The 19,527-nt window shown below is 37.2% G+C and overlaps 1 long non-coding RNA gene across 1 annotated transcript; it reads right to left on the bottom strand.

Moving 5' to 3' along the window:
• Positions 1-532: 532 nt before the first annotated feature.
• On the bottom strand, positions 533-19,450 carry LOC136047248 (uncharacterized). Its single transcript, XR_010622065.1, has 4 exons — positions 19,367-19,450; positions 3,779-3,907; positions 2,683-2,768; positions 533-1,042 (listed from the first exon to the last, which is right to left on the bottom strand). It is a non-coding gene; the product is annotated as an uncharacterized LOC136047248 (long non-coding RNA).
• Between the last annotated feature and the right edge of the window lie 77 nt (positions 19,451-19,527).

Raw genomic sequence — 19,527 nt, 5'->3', positions numbered from 1 at the left:
TTTTCTGAAATCAGTGATGAAGAAAAATTAAATTGTCAAACTGGAGACTTGAGCTTGCAATACATGCTGAGGAAGCTATGTACAGAGAAAGAATCGTTCAGAATGTTGATATTGTAGGATATTTTTCATGGTGTAAGAGAGAGAGAAGGACTCAATGAAGTGTGAATGATTTTTTAAAAGAACAGATTGCCATGTCTTTTAAAATAGGTCAAGTTTTTGGCCTAGTTTTGTTCAGGGTGTCCCTTAAAGCAACAGGGTTTAATATCCACGACAAAAACACCATTGCATTTTTGTTTCTAGCCACATCTAGGTGTGTATGTTTTAAGGCAGAAATGTTCCAGTGTTAAGAACAGAATGGCAAAGACCATGTATCTCAAGCAACATTTCTGAACAAGTCCCACTGAATAGTACAATCTCACTGGTGGCCACATTTCATCCTTAATGTGTACTGTTAATCTGAAACAAGCAGCTTAGGAAAAACAAACTATAAGTAATGGAGATGGTTAAAGAAGCCAACACATGTAGACCCAACTCCTGTCAAATTTAACTCCCCAAATTCCCTGGAAGTTTAGCACCATTGTTTGCTTTCCATCTTGAAACTGATTAATTCCATTGATTAATTTAAGTAGAAACAGAAATACAATAATGACACTTAGATTGAAGATACACAAGATAGTAATTGAACAAACTTGTTGAAAGGACATAAAATACAACTGCCATCTGTTAAAGCAAAAGGAATCTGAATGGTGTATTTAGATTCTAAAAATGGACATTCAAGATATTTTAAACAGCAAGAAGTTCTGCCTGCAGTATTAATTAGTGCAGAATAAATACAGTTCATCTTCTGTGTAAATAGCAGTCAGGTACGTATGCTTCCTGATGAACCTTTGCTCTGAGAACATAGGCAAAATGCATGCATACATGATGATGCTGCATGATGACTTAATTATTCAACATATTACAGCAGCAATTGAAGTTAGCCTTGGTGCATCGATATCAAATGAGGCAAGGCATGAACTAGGATTTCCTCCATCCCAGAGCTCTGGAATAAGACCAAGTACAAATCAAGAGTGGCTATGCTTGATGAGCACACAGACAAGACTTGTCAATCTACCTACTCTGCCACGAGTCAGAGGTGGGAGCTGAGGGCATCTTTATTAAAACAGTTTTTTTTTTTTTTCCCTACTAGGATGATCCATAAGGGATAGTACCCTTCAGGCACCATCCTTCAAGAATGTACCTTCTTGTGAAACTCCACACTGACCCAATGCACAGCCAGTAATAAACATTAGTTGGCTCATGATTTTGTTCAGTAATAAAGATACTGAAGACCTTGTCAGTGCATTCTTCAGGAAAGAAGTACAACCTGAAGCAACAGGGTCTACACATATACTTGGAATACAAATCTTCTGCAAGCTGTGCTCTTCATTATGAAAACTGTTCATGAATCTAATTAATCTATGACTGAAGGCAATGCAAAAGTACCTCTAACATCCATCATGATACATTTTGGAAAGACTTTAGTCATAGAACCATAGAATCATCTAAATTGGAAAAGACCTTCAAGAACACGAAGTCAAACCATCAACCAGATCTGCCCAATCTCATCACTAAAGCAGGTCATTTAATGCCATGATCACATCTCCTAAATATCTCTAGGGAGAGGGGCTTCACCACATCCCACAGCAGCCCATTCCAGTGTTTGATCACCCTCTCCATGGAGAAATTGTTCCCAATATCTAGTCTAAACTTCCTCTGGTGCAACTTGAGACCATTTCTTTATGTCCTATTTCATAACAAGATAGCTTTGAGAAAACCTCTGTTTTAACAATTAACATTATTTTGCACTAAGATTTGTGGTTGTAACCACTGTCATGGACTAGAACCTTTATTTTTTCTCTGGTCCTACTCTGCATCCTCTGCTGATGAACCAGAGTGAACTGGTATATCTGTGGCTTTGTGTGCACCATTAGTGATATAAGAAGGCACAAGAAGGAGAAAGAGGATCTTTCTCTCTGCAGAATACCACAAAGTGCAGGAAAACTCATTCAGAGAGCTCCCAGGGATACTGATTTGTGAACAGCTCTTTTTCACATATTAACTCCCACTACTTCCTGTAGAACAAGAATACTGTGCACACAGATCTGTTTTCAGTTTTCTCACTGGTGGTTCCTCCCAACACTGCTCATATATCAAGATCACTTTCACTTCATAACAGTTGACGAATTCTTCCAATAGTAATTATGTTATGTTTCTTTGCCTGCTACAAGCTAAATAATTAACATAGATGCCAGGCAGATTTATGCTGCTTTTAAGTAGCAGTAAAATGTTACTATCTCTGCAATGATCCCTTTTCCAGTATCTGACAAAGTCTTATTTTGCAAAGAATCCCACTGAAAGGTCTTTCTCAACAGGAATACGTGATTGCAGAATTACTCAGTAAGGACTTAGGGACTAAAACTGCTTCATTTTATAATTTGAGTCAAGTTGGAAAAAACTTAGTCTCTATTTGGACTGAACATGTTTATAACCTTCACAGGGAGTTCTCCTCACCTGCATGGAGCTCAATGGAGCACACACATTACTTTTTACTATTGTGGTGAAATGTACAAAATGAAAGACTTTAATTCTTGTTGTTTATGATATTATACATAGGTCCAAATTCTTAATACCTTTCCTTACCTTTGTAGGAAATTTGCAGTGTGTGATCTTGAAGACTGTATCATATCCAAATTCCACGTGGAAAACAGAAGCTCTGTGTAGAATACCTGTTAATGGGAACATACAGGTTAATTACACTGCATGCTGATGTAATGTGACTGGCTCATCTGTCCAAAGGACGGGATTTTATTCTGTTGGATTGAAGCAACTTCTGTGGGATTGGAGCCAAGAATATTTGAAAAGAAAATGTTGCTTACAATCCATCTGGCTGAAATCTTATACTTATCTCATCCAGGCAATGGGTTTAGCTAAGAGCAAAAATTTAGCTATAAGGAAAAGTACCAGTGAGATGGGGGTGAAGCTTTTAAGGGAATCCAGTCCCTGGGCAACTAACAACATGGGAATGGGGGAGGAGGGGAGTGGCAGGTTCCCAGGTCAGATGAGCTTGGCAGTGAATGAGTCAGCATTGATGGCTGTAGTCTTCTCTGTACCCACAGTGATCTCTGTGGTCTTAACCAACATGTTTGGGTTGGATCCTCAACATAGCAAAGAAGTCAACAGCAAATCAGTTCAGATAGCAGTAGAATTATATCTTTTATCAAGATGCTTTATCAACATCTTAGCAGTTTATTGCCAAAACTTCTAATTAGTTTAACAGTTACAATATCACAGCTCTTACAAATCAACACTACATACAGCCAAGAAACAGCTGTTCTCATAGTCACAGGCTTCTAATATTTCTCTAACAATTCAAAAGAAAAACAGAATAAAGTATAAACATAAATATGAGAAAGGACTTCATGTTTTCTGTTATTTTTAAAGTGAATTCAAGAGATGCCTGATATATTTAAATAGCTTTTTGAATAAACATTATGTGTGAAAATATGGAAATTCAGATAATAGCTATTAGTTTGCCACTGATAAGATTTGGGCAGAGGAGCAAATGTGGCTATTAAAATGGATAAAATCCTGGACTTTACTGTTTAGAATAGCTTTCTTGAGGTTTTCAGCAGTTTTAGTGTGAATATACTATACTGGAGCAGCTCAGTTTACAAATCAATGCACTTCATACCTGGGTGTTTTGTATATGAATAACATAAATAAACAAATAGGTCACCTTGCTAACTTGATTTTCCTGCAGCAGATCACTTTCATCCCTTCAGGAAGCAAGGAATAGATCTCTTTCAGTATCATGAAGAGAGGAAGTAGGGGAAGCTTTCCCTCTGCTCATCACTTTCTCTTTAATCTGCAGAATAAGTTAATCACATTCTGTTAATTAAAATTTCCTGTGTTAGGAGGTTTGTGGTTTGATTGTTTGGTTGGTTGGTTGGTTAGGTTTTGTTTACTTCTCCTTTCAGGTTTTTATAAAGCCCTTTCCCTAAATTCTGGCAAACCCAAGCTCAAGAATCCAACTGTCTAAGATAAGTTAAATATTATCACTATTTACATGGTGTGGTAAGGGCCAGTTAGCCAAGTCTGGTATCAGTTCAGGGGTAATCCTTTCCACAGATGTAGGCTGTGTTCTGTCCACATTCAGGAGGTAGGTTGGACAGAAGTATTGTGGAGTCCTTTTATTAACACAGCAGGCACTCAACTTAGAGCCGTGCCTATTTAGGCTTCTAAAAACAGTTTGCACTGAACGTGCCCTCTGGTTTCCTGGCAGGGCTACTCCCATACCAGTAACTTGATACATGCACTCATGGTCACCATAACACCAGCCAAGCACATGGAAATAAGAACATCTTTAGAAAATACCTCAATGGGTTAAAACAGTAGGGCACAGCTACCAAAGCCATGTTTGAGATTCCTCACTCTGCAAAGCAGAGAGAAGGGGTTGGTATTTTCTGGCTGTTGGCAGCTCAAATTGGAAAAGGATGATTGTGCAAATGGCAACTTCTTGCACAGAAAATCTTTCCAGAATTACAACAATTGAGCAGTTTGACTTTGAGTTGCCCTTTCCTTCCGGCACTGAGGTAGAGGAGGGGGCAGGAAGGTGTCAGCTCTACTAACAGTTTGCAGCATGATTAACTACGTGTTGTGGGCCCAAATTCTGTCCTATTCATACTGCTGCAGCTTATAGGGGATGATACAGTGTCATAACCATCTTTGAGGACCAACACTGTCATGGCAAAGATACAGAAATTTATTACTAGCTATCTAACTGCTAAAAGGGAAACAATTTTTTACTACATAGATGCCTGGTAAATAGTTAGAAAATATGATGTTTTTAATTTTATCCACAGTGCATTTAATCTCAAATTACATATGCAGATATAGAACGTACTGATGTGACATTTAAACATATTAGGCCCGTCCCACTGAAAGATGTTTTCTTTTTTTTGTTGTTGTTCTTTTATTATTATTATTATTATTATTATTATTATTATTATGACTGATTTCTTGATTTCTATGATCATAGTACATGGTCACTTATCAGCCATATAAAAATATTACTCCACTTTTCAAACTTCATTTCTGAAAGCACAGGCAAGTTAAAAAATAATCACAGCTTAGTCATAAAGTTAGTATGTCAATATTTACTTGGCACTCCTTCATGTCTTGGTCATTCTTTGCTACTCTGATGCTTCAACTAAATCCAGTATGCATCATCAAGCCCTGGATCTAATAACCAGGGAAGATGATATTTTAAGATGCATTTGCATTAGCAAGTGAAAATCCAAAATTGTGTGAGGAAAAGTGTCCTGAACATGATGCAAAATAATTGCTGAAAGATGAATAGAGATATAATAAAGTGGAAAAAAAGTACTATGTTCAACAATGAGAAGGCCTGTGGGTGCATTTGCAGGTTCCTCCTGTGGATCGTAAAATTTAAAATCATTTTACATTTCTCTACAAATAAAGATGCAGTTATGACATAATCATGTCAAACCTATTTTAAAGTGTGCTTGTCTGAGTTTCTGACTCCAGCTTTTAGCGGTCTAAGGAAATTGTTTTGTGAAAAGAATTGAGGCTTGAAAACTCCCAACCACTGTTTCAACCAGCGGCAACAGCTGGTGTCCTGGGCACTGTCTGGAAGAAAGAGCAGTTTAAGAGATATCAGATTGCTTTTCCATCTCACTGGCTTTACAGCTTCATAGTTGTGACTTACTGGGGATCAAACTTGGATATTGATAGATACTTCAGTGTAAATATCATTTATCTCCCTAGAAGTGGGGGCTTTCTTTTCAGTGCAATAGGAGAAGGCCCACTGCTTCCCCAGAGCAGCAGATGGGTGAAGCGAGAGAACGCTCTGCTAGTTTCTTTTTCACTGCAAGTACAAAAGCACTGCTGCATCTGAAACCTAATTACAATAGTACTTAGCGCAAAAAATAACTCACAGCAAGTATGAAACCGAAAGTACTGCCACAGATATACAGTGTGCTTCTTACAGAGGGTTTCCACCCCAAAGTGTGATTGTTAGTTGTAGGAAAGTCTCATTCATGCTTCAGATGTTGGTTTTTTTTCATAGTTTTGTCAAATCTGCAGTTTGGAGGCTAAGAAATAATAGCTTTATCAAAAGTGATTATATGAGAATGCTATCTCCCTCTACATATTCAAATTCTCTTTTAAAGTTTGTAGTGTCAGTGAGGCTGGCAATATTGCAGGGTCAGAGAAGGCATTTGAAACACAGCACAATGGTTTTAGGGAAGCATACCTGAATTCTCCCTGTGAACTGGCATCTGAATCCTTGTCTGGGGAGCAGCAGAACGACACAAGGCATCACACAAGTGGTTCCAAATAGTTGGCTTTTTAAAAAAATTCTCACACACTTGTGGAAAATAATCTTAGCATCATGTTACTGCCAAATGTGCACAAGCCTCTTCCCAAAAGACCTGGCCTGGGAGTTAGTAATGTACTTTGTGCAATTGCAACACAATTGCAAGGCAGTGCACACTGCATGTACTGCCCTGCTCCGCAGCTTGCCTCAGTTCAGGCACTCTCATTCAGGCTGCTCTTTTAAAAGCTGCAGCTTTAAAATTTTCTCCACAGTTCATTTCCCTCCTAAAAATCTCCCACATAAGCATTCTTACTCCTGCAGCTTCACCAATGCTAGCAAGTGTGGGAGGGCTGGCATTTTTGGTCCAAGCACATTTGGACTTGCTTTACAATGTCTGCTCTGCTTCCCTGAATACATTTGCAATTAATCAGAGGGACCTACGACAAAGGGTGATCTACTGTGAAAGGTATCTACTGCATTAGGACTTAATATCCCCTCATTTCATGCAAATAGTGATGCTCTCCCTCCCCCAAGAACTCCCTATTTTTCTATAAACTACTGAATAAGAAAGACTAGAAGTTCTGTCTGAGGAAACTGAAAACAATAAAAGCTCTCTGATCTGCTCATGAAAAGTGCTGTAAGAAAGCCACGCTCTATACCATTATATCATATACTACAGTGTAGCAAATCTTAATTGAAACTGAAGCTGTTCATTTTCAAATAGATCGTGTGTGGAGATGAACACTCTTCAGATTATCCTCATTACTAGAGGGAAGGTACATTTTACATTGATTTTCACATAAATGCTGTATGATCTTAAGTGGTATGTCGTCAAATAGCTGGAATCCATTAAAACTATGCTCCAGCTGTGCAATCACTGTCCTCACAAAGATACATTTTTACATGTGGTTAATGCCAGGAAGAATCCACAACTTCAATTATGAGATCACCAAAATATGATGTTTATTGCAGAGAAAAGCATTTGTAGCAATTTAAAATATCCAGTCAACACCACACTACTAAAACTAGATAATAGAAATCCTGGAGAAATTTGAGCTAAATCTGTCTGGATTAGAGATGTGGGATTATCTGAATGCTAAATTACTGTATATGTTTTACTCGCAAGCATAAGCATAGACAGTTTGGGAAGATGGATGACTATGCAGATCACAATAAAATCCATCCCCAGGAGACTTTTTAATACACGAGGTAAACAACCCCTCTCAATTTATCAAGCATTCTGGATTGAATTAATGCTGTCATTTACTTTGCTGTTGCTGTGTAGAGGAATACGGTTTAACTTAAACAGCTCCTTTAGCAGCAGAAAAACAAAGGTTTTCTCTTTGCATCCTTCATAACACACACAGTGCAGGAATATTAATTGGATGCTGTGTTTATGTGACTGAATTAAAGAAAATACAACTGTAGTTTACTGTGCAATCAGAAAACCAAATTATATGCAATATTTAGAAAAAAGATTAACTCTGTCTGCTTTGTTAAACCTTCCCTTCCCCTCCCCCGCTGTTTACACACCAGAATTTCTGGCTTTCTAAGGACATACAGTGAGTGAACCTGGATTGACCTGACACATAGCATCTCTCAACATTTCCCCTTGAATGATTCACAGAGGCATGAGCTGTGACCAAAAAAAGCAGAGAAAAAATGCAGGGTACTGTACAGTCTGGGTGAATTTGAAAGAGGTGATACTGTCTCAGTGTGCCATAAGTCCCTCCTACACTGCAAGTGCACAGCAATGGATTACAAACACACATTCCTTTGGTCTCCAGTTCAGCTCAGTCTGACAATTTCAAGTGAAATTACCCTCAGCTATAGTGGTGCAGGGGCTATTCTAATTCCTATTATTCGTTGGTGCTTTTTTGATATTTCAAGTAGCTATGCCGCATGTTTATGCACCATACAGTTATGTGACACATGAAGCAATCGAGTAGGCTTTCCTGGGGAGCAGGCTAGACAATAATTTCTGCTCCCTGCAAACAGATATCAGATGATATAGAAATGGTCACTTTCATTTCCTTCTTTCACAATCAAATGAGGTATGTAGCTTTGTTAACGGATTAAATACAATTCTACATCCTGGGAAGCTGTCAATGTAATCCTTTGGTCAAAGTACAGTCAAACAAAAGAATCAGCATTAGCCAGAGAATTCAGCTTCATCCAGCTTTTAAGATACGTAAATTTCAGCAGAAATCAAATTTAAAAAGAGCACCAAAATGTTGTTTTTTACTGAGGAAAGGCTGTTATGAATATATGCTCTTGAAATTTGAGCATGATAGCTGGTATTCTCAAACTCTGCTTATGTGGTAACAGATTTGGGTTGTCAGATCCTTTGATGTTTAATAAAGAAATGTGGGTTCTGTTCTTCATCTTTTCTCCCTCAACCAAAGAAGTAATTTCTCACTATTTCTACTGCTTTTTGCACTTCCACTTGCTTTTGTGATGGATGTCTGTGAGCTAGTTGACCTAGAACACTAAAGCTTTTTTTTAACATGAACTGTCTCCAGACTAGTGCTCTCAAGGAGCTGAACCAGAGGCAGAAACAATGAGGTATCTCCAAGTTAAATGTTAAAACAATCTAGACCCAAGTATTGCAAGATACAAGAGTGGAAATTTGAGTTAATGAGCTCAGGTCTAGTCTGTGTCTACAGCTGCAGTGCATATCGACAAGACTTCACACTATGCAGGATCAATCCCAAAGGCAGTCCCTGTATCATGGTCTCTGCCACAAAACTAAGATACAGAATTGAAAAGCTCGGAAAACTGATAAGGAAAAGAAATGGAAGATTACAGGTTGTAAAGGGCTTGCCTGAGGTCCTCTAAAAAAAATAAAACAGCAAACTTCATGTGTGAAAGCAAATTCTAAGAACTTGGAAATGGTAGGATTTCATATCGTATTAATAATCTAAAGAATATATAATTTGGGGATTAAAACATTAGGAAAAATCATTTATAGTGAAAGAAGAAAACTTACTAACTCAAATAGCACAGCATAGTCATAGATCAAACAGTGAAATAGGGCACCTCATATTACTTTCAGGAATGCTGGATATGCTCCTCCTACCTCTTATATATTCATTACAAAATTAATTCTACTGTAACCCAGACATAAATTAAACTATTCCCAAAAGTTTGTTTGCAGAAACTAAACTTTAAAGGCAAATATTAGCTCAACTAGCATGTCTTTCTGGAAATTAAGGTACAGTTTGGTTAGCATGAGCAGTATTTCAGATGGATCAATTTCCATTCAAAAGGGGATGAAACAAATTTAGAAATCTGGTTCAGTAATGCAATTAGATGAGAGCTCTCATGCTTAGCACTGTATATGAGCTTAACCACTTTCCTGAAACACAGTTCCAGTTTGACATCAGTTTCCACAAAAACTTAAATATTTTCAGAGGAGATCTACAAATATACTGTACAGGTATGGAAAAATATGTTTTAGTTGTTGTACATGAAGCAGTGCTTCCTGTAGCCCTGCCAGGTCATCAACCATCACTGTCACATAGGTAGCTTTATAAAACTCCGACCCAAACATCAACGCTCCTCTGTAAAGCTCTCAACATTCCATTTTCTATTGGACAGCTAACCACATGAGGAAGAACGCAATTATACATGGCATGGAACAACATCATTTGCAGTTTTACTGCTAGTGTCAACACATTTGCTAAAGCTGCGTGGAAAATAAACCACAACCTTAGTGGAGGTGGTTTCTCCAACACAGGCCAGCACTTTAGTCATGGTGCCAGAGCAACACAGGGAAAGGATCCCTGATTGCTGTTCATGCTGTACTGACTTAAAGGATGAAGAGGAAAAATGACGTATTTGTTACTGTTATTACCTTCTTTTTTTCTCTTTTACCAGCAATACTGTATGTGAGCAACCCCCTGATCATACTGTTCAGAAACACACAGTCCCCTGCTAACAGTTAGTTTATCAAAAACAATTAAGGTGATTTTCCTGTATTCAATATTCACTTCATAAGATTTTAAATTGAAACCGTAATTTTATCTTCTGAGGTTTAAAATAAAACTAAGGAGAAAGATTAAGAAACTTCATCAACTTTACATCAAATCTATTAAAGCTGAATATATTAAAACTCACATCAGAGATAACAGCTTCCTCTCCAAACACTGTCTCCACAGTGAACAGAGCAGCTTTTCACTTTGCATAGTATCATTTATTCTGTTTTAGTGCACTTTTGAACTTTAAGTGTGCACTAAGGCTATCATTTAGCACACAGCTGTTAGTTCTGGCTGTTTAAGAAATGACAGGCAGGTGATCTTCACAGAAGTGAAGTCACTGTTGTGGTGGCATGGCAAAAGTCTGTATCAACCTCAGTAGAACTTGATAATTTTGAGTTTAATTCTATTTAAATGCATTTCAAGATTCAATGCACAGTGAAATGAATCAACTACAGAAATGTGGTTATAACCATGTGAAGCACTACAGAATCATGGTTATAACCACAGCTGCCTGATATGTTGATTTTGTCATTTAAAATGTATTAAATTTAACTTTATTCCTAATATTTATGTGTGAAATGTTTAATTTATTCAAACTAGAAATAATTTTACAAGTATTTTTGCTATTCAAGCTGTTACAGTGAGAATTCAGCTTTTTTTTTTTTTTTTTTTGCTAACAATCAGTTGATTTTATCTCTGCATTCCCTGGGCAGTTCCTTATGCAGTGGTACAATCTTGAAAAATGTGAGTGGCAAATGCTGGAAAAGATTGTCCAAATGTAAGTAAACAAAACAGTTACTCCCATGGATCTTTTTCTCTTGCTCAGACTTCAGGGAAAAGAACCCACAGCCCAGTCTTTGAACTTAAATGCCTTTGAAATGCTCTTTCTACTCTGTTCAGCCAATGGCATAAAGGCTGATGCATTCAAAATGAACACTAGCCAGTTTTTCTTCACTCCCACTGTGTTACCCAAAGGTTCAGAGCATTTGAACGCAATAATTAATAATACAAATAAATTATTTGACAATATATTTTAAAGGAACGTACAGCCTTTTACCTGCCACTACATTGCTTGTAAATCAGTACTACACCTCTTAGTGCACGTACAATATGCATGTATCCATGCAAGTGGGGATTCAGCTTCAGAGAAGAGGACTGTAAGGAGTGACAGATCACAAGCAAGAGCATTTCTCCATTTCATTGCACATGTAAATAAGAAAGTATGTATTGTATTCATGTATTTGTTTTTGTCAGGGATTTGAAATTCTACATAGTGTTTATTTTTTCAGGAGACCTTCTCAGTTATCTATTTACTACCATGTGCTGAAACACAAATCCTGGGAAAATCTTAGCTCCTCTAAGGAAAACAAGTTGTGACCATACAACAGAAATCACTGCCAAATGGCCCTAGCCTGCAAATTCAGTATTCAATCCAAGGTTATTTTCACCGTGGCAGAGGGGTTTCTTTGAAAAACAAGTGCTCAGCTGTGCCTGACTGACCCACAGTAGCCTCGTCCACATCTTCATCTCTGCATTTCCTCTCACACCTATTACCAAAGCCCTGATTTATTTTAAGCTAAGTGACAAACTACTGCTTAAGCGTAATTGTTGCAGTGATACCTAGGCAAAGCTTTTGAACATGTTCAGTATATCTAACTTTCAAAAGATTCAGTTCAATTTTAGTTCAAGTGCTGAAAATGCTTGTGTTTTTCCTGGTGACTACCCTCACATCACAGGCTATCACTAATGTTGTACTTAGATCTCAAATCCAAGGACTGCCCTAGCGTGCTGTGGGGCATTCTGCAACTAGACATGACTTCAGTTGCAAATGTGGGTGCACAGCACGCTTAAAAATTAGGCCATATATTTTTAAAAGCTATCAAATACTGTGTTGTTAAAATAGCATCTCTTTTTCATGTGGCAGAAGAAAAAGTATCACAAGAATTTCTGCTGGCTCTGCAAATATTAACAATTGCTGTCAGAATTTGTTTATGAAAACCAGCAAAAACCAACAAAATAACATTCTCCCCCTGCCCTGCGCTGAACTACACATATATTATTACAATTAGTGAAAAAGTTTGTGCCTCGCATAAGCTAAAATATTTTCCCAAGCAGTTCAGTGTGCTAACAAGTCATATGTAGTCATTTAACACAGGAGCATGTAGGTGGATTTTTATTTCATTTTACTGCACTGCTACTGGATTTCTATCACAGTGCAGGAATAAGCAGAGGAGCCATGGACTGAATCAATAACACTGTATGAATTAATGTTGCTTTTATCAAGCAACATAGAATGGGCAAGTACTGAAACATATTATTCTAGTTTAAGGCTATACAGGGGATATATAATTTGTGAATGCTAACATTGACACTTTCACAATTTTAGAACTTGTTCGTACTTGTTAGATAGCATTAATTTGCTTGGTGGTGCCACACTATAGTCACTGAATATTTTAGATTATATCTTACTCTGCACTGAATAAAAAATTAATAAGAATATGTGAGATGATAATAAAGTCCAGATCTGCTTTGCTGTTGTCAACACTGCAAGGCAATTTTGAGCAACTTTATCTGCATTCACCCTGAATACACGCCCTCAAACATACAATGTGGCAAGTCTCACAAAAGCAACAGAACAGAAACGTGCTTTCTTAATGATCTTTATGCTGCCTGATATGTACAGAATACACTCTTAGAAGTGAAGAGGAACTGTATACAAGCGATGGCACACCTACACAAATAAAATGTTCGTTAAAAGAACAGAAGTGCATTTAACTCATTTAGGCTGTGGGTTGTTTTTCTTTTCTGGTACTAAGTACATGACTGGATTTCTCACCAACAGCACTATAGACAGTAACAGTAAATGCAGAGCAGTAATGAAGTATGGGATGAATGGAAGTAGGGTTAATAGATTTGCAGATGCTTCTGCTCTAACGTCAGGGCTCTGTGTCTGGGAGACAAGATTGTTTCTTTTCCAAAATTTGCCATGACAAGAGCATGTCCTTCCTTTGAAAAGTGTTTTCTTCTTAATAGTGACTTGGTGACTCCCTAAAATTTAAGTGAAATTGGATTTTTTTCTTTAGACAGAAAAGCTAACATGTAAAGTGACATTTTTAGTTCCAGTGATTAAGTAAAAAATATTTAGGAAGATATTTAGCTCAATATTATTTCTGGTTTGCAATAAGTAAAATGAAATCTGGGGAAAAGGAGTCATTGCTTTATTTCAACTTCAGTAGTTTTTGTTTGAAATAGGATGAGGAAATAATGCGCTTTAGAAAAGAAGATGTGTATACTCTAGAAGAGAATGATTAGCATCTGACAAAACTGGTTGTAAAGACTAAAGGACAGATTTTTCTCTAAGGTTGAGGTGCAAAATACTTTTTTTTCCCGCTTTTTTATAGTAACTTTGCACATTAGTGTACTTCAGACAGGAAATGGTATAAGATTTCTAGTTTCAGTAAAATGAATTATTACTTTGGGAACATGGCATGTATATATCATAGCAGGACTTCAATGGTAGTCTCAACTGGGAAGTGATGTATATAACACGTGGTAGGAAGAACCTCCATCACCAGTGAAAGATACTTCCTTACTTTGATGTTGCCATGTTCTGGACCATATGCTTTTGTATTGTTAAACTATCTTTATTTATTTATTTATTTTTGTATATATTGGCTTTTTCTGTTTGGTTGGTAGGTTGATTTGGCTTGTTGTTTTCTTCCCCACAACAAAAAAAAATCATACACCTGTCATAACCTGGTAATATTACAGTGGCTACTTTGGAGAGTGGTCTGGAAGAGTATTTGCCAAACCTTTTGATCCGTAGTAATCAGAACAGAAGTGCCCAAAACCCAGAGATTAAAGGATTAGGCCTCAAGAAAGACTTGTGGTATTTCAAGAAAATGTGACTGATGCTCACCACTTATTTTTTACAGTGCTGATGAGATTTAGTGTTTAAGGTCCTTTCCTGTTCAGACATAAAAGCTGCTGTAATCAGAGTATTACTAGGAAAAACTACTCTGGTTGGGGATTCAATATGTTTAAATTGTTGAGCCAAGGTTATTGTTTGGATTAGGTTAGAAAGAATGATATAGAAATAAGTAAGCTCCAATACTGCAGCAAAACAGTGAAGAACAAAGAAAAATGTTTGTGTTTGCACACAGCATTCTGGAAACACCAAGTATGCCAGTTATAGCTATATAAAAATAATTTAGAATAGCCTAGCAACTAGATATTGTATATATACATCTGCATAGCCACTAGAAGCAGAATAAGCATTTCCACCAAACTGAAACCAAAATGAAAGCAAAACTGGAGGCAGTGGAGATGGAAAAGACTTATTAGGTCAGCTTGCCCATCCCCCAGCCCTGTTGTCCCTCGAAACCCATGTTCCTGGTTCAGGCACACCTCCTCTGCCACACAACACCTAACGCATTAACAACTAACATCCATTAGTGTCATCCTGCTACAAAACATGCAGTAACAGGCTAAACTGACAGTAAACCATTCTAGGATATTTGTTAGTAAGGTTCAAAGACTTTTTGCAGACTTCATACATTCAAACAGCTAGCAGCTTTTTCATAGAAAATACACGGCTATTAATAACACTTGGTCCTCTTTATACTTCAGAGAGGCATTGGAAAACCATGAGAAAATATCAGCATAAAACTATGTTCAGATATGCAATCGTGCCATTTCAAACATCACTGGATTATTATTACTGATTAGGGGAAAAAAATCCAGCAGCTGTCTGAGGAATTCCCTCAGTGTCTGGATTATTGATTTAATAGCTACACATTGTCTAGATCCTAGCACTCCACTAATGACTGAAAATGCTGTACATGAGTTAGCACTATTATTTTCTCCATAATTGCACAGTAATTATGTATTTTATTAAAATCTGTCTGATCTGGGGGAGAGTTCAGGATTGGTTGCTACTTCCACTAAAGAACTCCACACAATAGAAATACAAAATACCAATCTTTGAAAGCAAAAATTAAGACATTTGGAGCTAAAAAAAAAAAAAAAAAAGACTTTTCAGAAACCAAAGTATTGAATTTCACTTACAATTCACTCAAAAATTACCCTTTTCCTTCTTACTCCTTTAGGAAATTGGACGTAGAAAAAACAAGCAGAAATGTGAAACAGGAAAACTATTCAAGTGTGAAAGAGGATATAAGTGTTACAGTGGCCTAGGTTACAGTGATGCACTTAAGCTGTGGTACCTTTAGGAAGTTTAGTTTAGGAAGGGTAGATAGACAGATGAATAGACAAGAATTGCCTGTTAGCATTACAGCCCTTGCCTAGTCTGTGTGTGCAGTCAGCCTGTCTCTGGTTTACTTCCTTATTACTTGGTTCAGCCTGCTCAGGCTGTGCTTTTTGTTCTGTGTGAGGCTCCCTGTGCACGTCCTGCTTCTGAAGCATGCAAGATAAGAGGCATGGTGTGAACGGCAGCTTATGCCACGTGCACAACAAGATATGGAAGCGCTGTGGGGCACACTGCTGCAAGAGGCAGCCCCAGGAACACAGACCTTCTTTGAGAGCGGATGGGATTGCTTTGGATTCACTTGCCTGAAAACGTGGGTGTTGACTGAGAAAAGTAACAGTATTCAGAACTGAGAATGTAAACATAGTACAGTAAACAGTCTATTCATGACTGCTTAACCCAGAGCAGGTTAATCTAAGCAGTACAGACTGTCCTGGTCAAAGAAACTTGCATATGCATGAGAATGATACACTTTATGTTTTACTGCCTCAGCAAAGCATCCCTCTATCCTAGCATGGAGGGTGCAGCAGTCAGCAGTAAATCCTGTAAAAACCACTTCCTACTAGAGTTGGAAAAAACAGAGGTAGTGTTTTACTACAGGCCTCTCATACATGAGTTAAATTGAATTTAGTTCTACTACACAGACAATATATAAAACCCTTAATGTGATTCTAGGTCTAAAAATGGTAAGACTTGTGTGCACATACATGATGTTATTTATGCTATTCATTTGTTCTGCACGGGTCTAAAAAAAACCCAACCAAACAAACCAATAAGAAAACTAAACCAACTTGAGCAACTGTATCAGTTGCTGATTCTCTAACCTGGTACCTTTATAATTATTTTTGTAGAATATATTGCCCTAAAATACTATTGTGAATATGTTGTCCTAAAATACAATAGTCCCTCAGATTCTGACAAGTAATGAGCATATATATGGAAATCATGTGTCTTCCTACAATGTTAGTTACTGACAGTATTCAGGTCTCTACTACATGTTACAACTTTCATGAGGGCCATGGAAAAGCCTACATAACAAATCTTGAAGGCACTAAGCCAATGAGAAGATACTATAAAGAAAAATTGTATCTAAAATCGTAAAGAGAAAATTTCAACATACAAATCTCAGTCGTTCATATTTTTACTGGAGGAGGGAAGGAAGATTACATAATTAAGGAACCTGAGGAAGCATTTCTTTTCTGAAAGAGTGGTCAGGCACTGGAATGGCCTGCCTAGGGAGGTGGTTGAGGCACCATCCCTAGCGCTGTTCAAGAAGCGTTTAGATGAGGTGCTAAAGGACTTAATTTAGTAGTTGGGTAGAGATAGTGATAGGAGGATGGTTGGACTAGATGATCTTATAGGTCCTTTCCAACCTTATGAACTTATGAACTTATGAACTTATAATTAGTGCCTGAAGAAGAGGGCCACAGGTAACAATTAAATAATGCTGTTCTTTGTTCTAATAAAAAATAAACACTGCATATTGATCCTAAGCTGTTTTCTGCAATGAACTATTCCAACATAACAGCTATTCACAGCCTTCTGTCCTGAACCACTCCTACCAGCTATACTTACTCAGCTCTTTTGTTCTTTGATTTGCCAGCTCCTTTGGTGAAAGATCAACAATGTAGTGAACTACATAACTCATAATGCATGGATTTTTGTTAGAGCCATTTAATTCTGAGACCTACTGATACAAATAAAAATATGAAACTCTTAAAACCACAGAAGAATGAAGATGTGCTACCTTCAGTCATGGAGGGATACTAGCAATAGGCCGCAGCTGTAGCTCAACATGATGTCAAGTATTGATCCATCTGAAATCCGCATTTTGTTTCAAATGACAAAAATATTTTGATATCACAATCATGATACTATGAACTAAAAATTCTAGATAAACAGACCATACCAATACTAGCCTTTCTAGTGCTTTTTTTTTTTTTTGCAGATAAACAAGATAATTTTTTCAGGCTCCATATGTATTTTGCTATTGGCTGTTCTCTCTAATATAAGCCTTTTCTCTACCCAGTTACCAACTAAGTATTATAGAATTAACCACAACTGTTAAGGTCACATGAATTCAATGTAGAAGCAATAAAACATGAAGGGATCAACAATATAACACAATCTCTTATTTCTGTTTCCTATGTCTCCGGAGAAATACTTTAAAAGTTCACTAATAAATGCTTACCTAAATATACTAATCTATTCATATTATTTCAAATAAATGAATTTTAAATCCAGTACTGATTGGATTTAAATATTTCAGTAAATCATATTAAATAAATCATGTTATGAATCATAGAAAAAACGTGCAAATCTGCAATCCTAGTATACATTTGTGTTATCATTCCCATAGGGCTTTACACAAAGAGAACTTTGTGTTGCAGTGTTAACATATTTAATCATTTATGATATAATAAATTACCCCTCTTTTGTTTATTAACAGTTAGCTAAAAGGTGGCTAGAAAAGTACTGGCTCTAATCTCTTTAATTTCAACCAGTGATTTTGTTGCCTGAGTATCTAGCTACCAGAGATTCTCTAGTGATATTTTTGGCGTTTTTTAGTCTGCCACAATTGTACAGCTTTATTGAATAACAACTTCAAGACAAGCAGGTATATTTCTAAAATATTCCAGTCTGAAAAAAAAAAAGGAAAAAATACTTAGGGAAAAATGTATTAACTGCTTTTGGAAAGATCATGTCTGTCTTTGTAGCTTTCATCCTACCAACTTTGTCACCATTCTCTAGCGCCTCTGTTTCTCTTAAAATCTTCCAAAATCTCACTATAGAGGTTTAATCTTTATTATAGAGGTTATGATGCTTTCATCTCTCTTGGAATCAACGACTTACTACTTAATAAAATCTATCCTTCCCTCCGAGGAGGTCTGGTTTCTACAGTTGCCATCTCCCTTCCTTGTTTCTTCAAATAAAAAGCTTATCTCACAGAGTTAAACATGTCATATTTTAAAAGGCTACCACTAACCTACTGCTAATCTTATCAATCAAAAAAATAACTGTAATTGATTGACTTCTTAGCTGATTATTTTTTCCCAAAGTTCTGTAACACTTTTCCATTGGGTCAACTTTTCTCCCATATCAATACCAATGTTACCCTCAACCATTTTCATTTTCTATATTGATATCTGCATTTCTTTTTGCCTTCCACTAATCACATTTGTCCTGCCTTTCATTTCATTTCATTTCCATTTATCCCATTACACTTCACATCTCAATACTCTAAGTTAATCTCTTCCAAGCACTTCTGTTTTCAACCAGCACTTCCATAGAAAGCCTTCAACTATATGCACAGAGCCTCTAAGTTCAGACAACTAAGCCTTTATTACCCCTTGCAAATCTCTTCATTAAAATCACATATAGCCTACATAATTCAGGGTATAGAGCTATGTTACTGCTGCTATATAGATATCCAGATAAGCATATCATAGGATTATAGAATCATAGAGTCAACAAGGTTGGAAAAGACCTACAAGATCATGCAGTCCAACCATCCATCATCAAGAGTTCTCACTAAACCACGTCCCTCAACACAATGTCTAAACATTCCTTGAACGCCTCCAGGATCGGTGACTGCACCACCTCCCTGGGCAGCCCATTCCAGCACTTGACCAATCTTGGAGAAGTAGTATTTCCTAATGCCCAGCCTGAATCTTCCCAGGTTCATATGTGGCTGTGTGAATGTTTGTGTGCAGAGAAAGACAGAAATGCTGGTAAACTGACCCTGTTAAGGCCATCTGGATCCACACCTCTGACCCTGGAACTCAACGTTGCTCAGCATGGTGCTTTTCTGATTGTTCCTCAGAGCTGCAGTGTTAGGAGCAGTGCAGGACTCAGGGGCTGTCAATGAGGGAATCAACCATTGTACTGAGGGACATCACCAT

Source organism: Cyrtonyx montezumae, unplaced genomic scaffold, assembly GCF_038088225.1.
Source record: "Cyrtonyx montezumae isolate F1298 unplaced genomic scaffold, pur_monq_1.0 scaffold_17, whole genome shotgun sequence".
Classification (NCBI taxonomy): Eukaryota; Metazoa; Chordata; class Aves; order Galliformes; family Odontophoridae; genus Cyrtonyx; species Cyrtonyx montezumae.
The sequence above is the reverse complement of the archived record's forward strand: the minus strand, read 5'-3'. Positions and strand labels throughout refer to the sequence as shown.